The sequence below is a fragment of the Corvus brachyrhynchos genome, unplaced genomic scaffold (assembly GCF_000691975.1).
Source record: "Corvus brachyrhynchos isolate BGI_N302 unplaced genomic scaffold, ASM69197v1 scaffold95, whole genome shotgun sequence".
Lineage (NCBI taxonomy): Eukaryota > Metazoa > Chordata > Aves > Passeriformes > Corvidae > Corvus > Corvus brachyrhynchos.
The window spans coordinates 869,114-875,903 of record NW_008238347.1 but is presented as its reverse complement, the minus strand read 5'-3'; the positions used below and the strand labels follow the sequence as shown (position 1 = coordinate 875,903).

At 47.4% G+C, this 6,790-nt stretch overlaps 1 long non-coding RNA gene across 1 annotated transcript in view; it reads right to left on the bottom strand.

Moving 5' to 3' along the window:
* LOC108446959 overlaps nt 1–5,778 on the bottom strand; it is a 15,345-nt gene extending 9,567 nt beyond the window's left edge. The window contains exon 1 of the long non-coding RNA XR_001862300.1: nt 5,545–5,778. This is a non-coding gene — a long non-coding RNA (uncharacterized LOC108446959). The remainder of the gene's footprint in view (nt 1–5,544) is intronic.
* Nucleotides 5,779–6,790: the final 1,012 nt, after the last annotated feature.

Sequence of the window (6,790 nt, the reverse complement as noted above, 5' to 3'; positions counted from 1 at the left end):
GTTCTGCACCACCCCTGGGAAGGATCCATATATAAACCAGTCCATGTCCAGCCAGGAGCAATGACAAAGGCAATTCCTAACGCTGCCACTGCAAAATCCTTGTCACCAAGAGCACAGCAGCCCATTATTAGCCTGTCAGGAATCTTTGATTTAAAGGCCATAAAAGCTGTATTTTTCCTGGATTTTGCTATCCCAAGGAGTTTCTAGCCTGTAGGATTAAATTGCTTAAGAATGAGAACTCTCCAGTCCTACTTGCTGCTCTTGGCACGTGGCTCCAGGGGCTGTGCAGTCCCAGGATGAGAGAAACAAGGAGTGCAGGGCTCCCTGAAGGGAACAACTGAGGAGCAGCTTTGTGTCATCCCCGGGGAGCCACTGGCACAGCCCAGGGACAGGAGCAAGGCACATCCACACACCTGACAGAGACAGGACTTGCTGCTGCACTGGGACAAGGTTTGCCCTGTGTCTGGTGCAAGATTTGGGGATATTTAGGGGAAAAAATCACCTCACCTGAAATCAGTGCAGTATTTTACTCTTTCCTACAGAGAATTACTGATGGAGGGAGAACTGGGAAAGGTTTGGAATCACAGAATATCCTGGGATGGAAGGGACCCACAAGGATCATCCAGTCCAGCTCCTGGCCCTGCAGAGACACCCCAGCAACCCCAATTGTCCAAATGCTCTTGGAGCTCTGGCAGCCTTGGGGTTGTGACCATGGCCTGGGGAGCCTGGGCAGTGCCCAGCATCCTCTAACTTCCACCGCAGGAATCTGGCTCAGAAGATGACAATCTCTGAAGATCCAGAGACCCAAAGAGAAGCTGAACTGCTGCATTTCAGAGCACCTCTCACTTAGCCCCTCCTCCTTCCTACACTCTCCCTGACTCTGGCACAAGACAATGTATTCCAAGAAGCCAGTTAAGGCACACAACAGATTTTCTGTAAATTCTGAAAATGAGATTAAAAGTGCCTGTCCTTTGTCATGGGCAATTTTTCCCGAAATGCTTTTTGTAGCAGATTTTGCAATACTGTTTTCCCATGGCATGTAGGCATCTACATGCTGTTCTTGCTTTAAAATCCAACACCAGAACTCTCATTTTCCATGTGGCAAAAGAATGACTGCCCAGCTTCCCTTCCGGGAGCACAGAAATGTCTGGGAGGGAAAGAACCTCACCAGTTTGGACAGTGCTGCTTCCACCAGGGAAGAAAAGGGTTATTTCCCTTCCACTGAAGCAACATGTCCTGAAACGTGCTTCAATTTTCTCACAAAATGGACCAGAATGGAACGGAAAAAAAAAACCATATCAGAAAGACTGCTGAAAAGAGAAAATGTTCTCCACTGAAGAATGGTAATATAAGGCAGAAATATTGGGAACTGCTTCAGGGAAAGGAGAGGCCTTGGAGTTGCCTGGTGCAGGTACAACCTTGGAGAACCTTGAATCATAGGACAGAACCTTAAATCCCACCCAGTGCCACCCCTGCCATGGGCAGGGACACCTCCCACTGTCCCAGGCTGCTCCCAGCCCCAATGTCCAGCCTGGCCTTGGACACTGCCAGGGATCCAGGGGCAGCCCCAGCTGCTCTGGGCACCCTGTGCCAGGGCCTCACATAACATGAAACCCTTTGAACAGACCACTAACTCCTTTGAACCCAAGTTCCCTTGGAGGAAACCACCAAAATTGTTACTGGAACCAAGGTTGGTTAATGGGAAGAAACATTCCTTGCTCCTGTGTGCTTGGCAGTGCTGGCCCAGCAGGGTGCCTATGGATGACAGCCTTGGGGTGTCCCTCAGAGGGACCCTCAGTGGCCCCCAGCAAATCCCAGCTTTGCTGGCAAGTCCCAAGTACTCCACGTTGAGTTTTCACATCAGCAAGGTGAAAGCCAGTGATGCCACACTCCTGGGACAGCCCAAACCACCACGGATATGTCCCAGGGATTTACAGGGAGCACTCCAGCCTTGCAGGAGGAGCCGTGACCCCAAGGAACTCACAGAACAGCCAGAAAAGGTGTGAAAGCTCCTCCCGGGTACAAACATGTTCTGTTTGTGTTTTCAGTCGGGTTTCTTTTAAAAATTCATGAGGTCTTGAACACTGCAAAGATCCAGCGAGTGCTGAGCTATTAAAAACTAACACAGAACATAGAAAAGCCCTTGGGTTTTTTCCCCTCCATACAAAACCAGTGCAGTCAAGAGGAAAAAACCTGGGAGAAGATCTCCTGCCTTGCAAAGGTTCCTGCAGAGCACAAACCATCCATGCTCTCTTCCCCCCATCCATGCCCTTGCTCCCCCCTGCAGGCTGGGTTCTTGCCCATGGACCTTGACCTGCCCTTTGGGTTGGATGCCCTGGGAGATGATGGAGTTGTCCCAGGGAACACCCAGAGACTGGAACGAGGCACTGAGACAAACAGATTTAAAATCCCATTAAGCTGTGAGTCAGCAGAAACAAATCAAGCTATTTAAACAAATATTTCTGGTTGGAAAGGCAGAGTGATGGCATCCAAGGCTGGGCAGGAGGGGATAGCCACCCCTGGAGCTCTGGTTATGTGGAACCTCAGCAGTTTCACCAAAAGCTTTGAGTTACCGAGAGAATTTCCAGCAGAAGGCAGAAGAGTGGGGAATTTTTATAAATGTAAATAGGAACTCACCACATCTGGGACCCTGTTTGATTTGCCAGCTGTCCATCTGCTCTGGAAGCAGAGGGGTTTCTGAGAGCAGCCCCCACATCCTGCTCCCTTTTCCCCCATCCCTGTTCCCTGTCCCCATGCCCAGATGGGCACAGCCTCGTAATGCACCATGAGAAATGATTCCCACAGGTGGAATGAAAGAGGCTCTTTCTGTCTGAGGCAGCAGCAGCTTCTGCTTATCACATCTCAGCTGGAGCTGGTGCTGTGCACATCTTATGGGAGGGACAGCCCCACGGCTCTTTGTGTGTTTGGTGAACATTTCTCTGAAAGCAATCCACTGGAAATTTTAAAAAAAATACATAAAAAATAAAATCAACAACAGCACACTGAGCAAAACCTCTGAAAGCAATCCACTGGAAATTTTAAAAAAATACATAAAAAATAAAATCAACAACAGAGCACTGAGCAAACGAGGGAGAGCAGGGTTAGGAAAGCTGAACAGCACTGCTGCAATGCACTCTGCTGGAAGGAGAGGAGAAATCCTGGAGAGTGGTGAGAAATGCTGGAGGCACCAAGGAAGGTGATGCCAGTGGAACAACTCCCCCTCACGTGAGCCACAGGCAGCACCCCCTGAGCCCTGCTGGCTGGAGCAAAGCTGGTCCATCCTTCCAGCTCCAAGTGCTGCCTTCCTAAAGCATTCACCCAAAACCTGAAGCAGGACCCACCTTAGTCAGCACACAGCGAGGGGCAGGAGCTGATCAAACCTTTCCTGAGTGATAAAAACCAGTAAGGAGGTGCAGAAGTACAAAAAACCTTCATCCCTTCTGTATTTCCGTGTCTTCTCCCCAAGAGCCTTTAAAACCTTGTGCCATTTCTCACCAACAGCTCCAGGAACAGACCAGGAACAGCTCCAGGAACTAAAGCTGGTTCTGGGGGATTCCAAGCTTTCACCAGCCCTCTGGAATTTAAGGAGCAACTCCAACTACCCAGCAGTGGATCAGACCGTGCCTCCCAGGAAATTCCACTCCCCAGAAGTTGCCAGGATCAAAGCCAGGATTTTCTCCTCGCTCGCAGCAGAGTAACCTCTGGGTGTCTTTGCAGGAGAGTCCTACTGGCACTGAGGGAAAGTGGGACAGCGTCAACATCCCGGAATTGCTGCTGGAAACCAGGATGATGAGCATGACCAAAGCACTGGAACAGCCATTAATAAATAATAGTGACGATAATGGGGGAATAATAACTTATTAACAGCCAGGAATAAAGAAAATTTCCATGCTCTAGGGTGCTACTCAATATGAGGAGCCACTCCAGACATCAGCTCGTTAACAAACTGTCTCAGTTGCTCCCTGAAATGATTGGAGGACGTGTTTTGGGTTGGAAAACGCTGCAGTCTGGGTGATGACTACCACAAACCTCAGTTGTGTCTCCAGGAGAAATGAGTAAGTTTAAAATATAAGAGCAAATGCATTCAGGGGCTATCACATCAATAAATGAATCCAACACAGGTGATTTTGGGGGAAGTCTCCACTGCACATGGCAGTGGCACAACACCCTTTCATTCCACAGAGAGGACAAGTCTGAATAAATCATAAGTAAGTATGTAATATAGGAATAAATGCAAGAAATGTCTCAAAACTCCACAAATAGGGAGCTCTACTTCTTGAATAAATTGCTTCTTGAGCATTATGGCTAATAATTATTTTGCTAAATTTCGGAATTTTCAATCTGCCCATTAAAAAAAAAAAAAAACAAAAAAAACAACACATTTTGACCTGAAATATCCAACCATTTGAATTACTTTGACACTCACTTACTATAAAAAGCAACCCTTTTGCTGACAGGCCATGGTTATTTGCTGCTTAATAAATAGCATTTATATTTGTCACTATTTTTCTTCTAAACATTAAATCACAGACTGATTTTGTTAAATATACAGTGTGATGAAAAATTATATGCAATACTTAATCAGATCAAAGTAAATTCAAGCTAGCACTGACATCTCCATGAGATAGAAGTGCTCTTTTATTTTTATTTTCCAGTTAGTTTGAGCTCTATTTATGTCTGTGGAGTAAATACCAGGAAAATTAGGCACTATTTATAATTTCAAATTATAGCTGTGCATATACAGCAGGGTAATATTTGTGCTCCCAACAGCTGCTGGGAAGAAGGGAAAAACTGTAAGGATGAGGTTTGCTTTGTCCTTATTTCCACATAAAACAACCCCATAGCCCCTGATCCTATGGGATGTGACACTCTGGAGGAAGAGGAAACAAAATATTCTAAAATCTCCACTTATCCAGGCTCCCAAACAGGAACCTTTTCTTCAAACCCTGGCTCAAGTTGCTTTGAACCCATCACTGGAGTTACTTCCAACTGGAAATGAGCTTTAGGAAGGCTTTTTAAGCAAGTGTTTCCCAAAGCAATCCTCTCTGGGCACTCGAAAAGATTGAAGGAACTAATATGGCTCTCCCCTCTGGAACTCCAAATGTATATCTATTAAGAGGACATAATAAATCATCAATGTCTGGCACAGCCGGCGACAATGGAATGAGTTGGAAAGCAAGGATTAAATAAAGTTTAATAAAAAAGTATTATGAAGCAGTGATAAATGGGAATCAATACTTTTTGTGTAATTCTACCCTATTTCTGTGACATGAAATATCCCAAAATGTCTGAGTTAGTTCCAGTATTATCTGGTTTTCAGCTCAGAAAGCATTTCAGGGAGAGCCAGAGACTCTTACTGGGGATCCCAGTAAATGCTGGTTATTAAATAACTGGGAAGGGACAGGCCATCCCTCAGCCCATCTCGGAATGGCCACAGCAGCCTTTGGAGAAACTGTATTTACAGCAGTCGAGAGAAAAGCTGGGGATGAGCTCTCTGGGGATTAAACAGCCAGCAAAGGGGAGCCCATCCCGAGGGGAAGGTACCTGGGGGAATCAGGTGATGGTCACTCACAGCAGGCCTTCAGCTCATCATCCTCCCATGGGCACCCCCAGGGCTGCTCCTCAGCTCCTCTCCCCAGGCTCTGTTCACAGGGAAAGCAGAAGGACACAAGGTCTCAAACGTGGCATTAGACAGAGTTGACATTCTTACTTCTCCATCATCTCCAGTCTAGTGAGAGAAAACACAAGATATTAAACACAATACATTAAAATGTGAACACAAATGAGTATTTTGGGCAATACTTGTTTAGATTAAAGATTTTTTTCGACTGTATTCTAAGTACTGCCAGGAGGTCCCATACACTGAGTTCCCACTGGACAAACAGCAGCTCCTAACTTAGAGGAGATAACCAAACGGGGATTTCGCAGGGGGAAGTCCATAGAACTGCTGGTATCACCTCCCAGTTTTACAGCCCCACCATGCTGGAAAAGCAGTGGAAATGGTCTGGGTTTATTCTCTACACATTGACGTGGCAGGTGGGCAACAGGCAGCAGTGGAATTGAGAAGCACAATCCTTTGAGGAGTGTTTTCTTGGGATGGATGGCTCGTGTTTAAAGCTTAATAGAGCTCAGGCAATTTCACCTCACTGCCCGTCCAGATGAGGAAGAGCTCATAAATGGGTGAGCTCTGAGACAAAATGAGACCTTTTCCTCCATCCAGGGAGATTGCTGCACCTCGAGTGCGGGAGCCAGGGACATTTCCTGTTTGTAAGGAGCTATTCCCAGTGATCACCGCCACATTCCGGAGAAAAATGCCTTCAATTTCCACGGCCAGAATGTACCAAGTGATTTTGCCAACTCAGATCCCTCTTTGTTAAACATTCCATTCCTCTTGCCGTCGGTGGAGGAGCGAGAGCCGGGCCTGCTGCTCACAGCAGAACCGCGACCGCTTGGACTCAGGCACAGCTGAGCTTCCCTCGGGAACACCCCAGGTGGGACAGGTGGGTGCAGAGCCCCAGCAGCCCCACGGCGTGTGCCCCCTGCCCTGCTCCCCAGCACAGGGACAGGAGCCCACTGCCAGCAGCCAGAGCCCAGCCAGCCCATGCCTCTACACCACATGGCCAACTCCAGCTCTGCTCCAAGACTCCCTCAGCAAAGCAATTAAAGCTCCCCCAAAGTGCCTGATGTCTCTTTAAGGGTTGGTTAGCCAGCCTGAGCGTGTATTTGGGATGATTCAGCCTTCCTCTGTTCACGGCAGATTAGATACCGTGGTCAGTGAATTTGAAAAGAA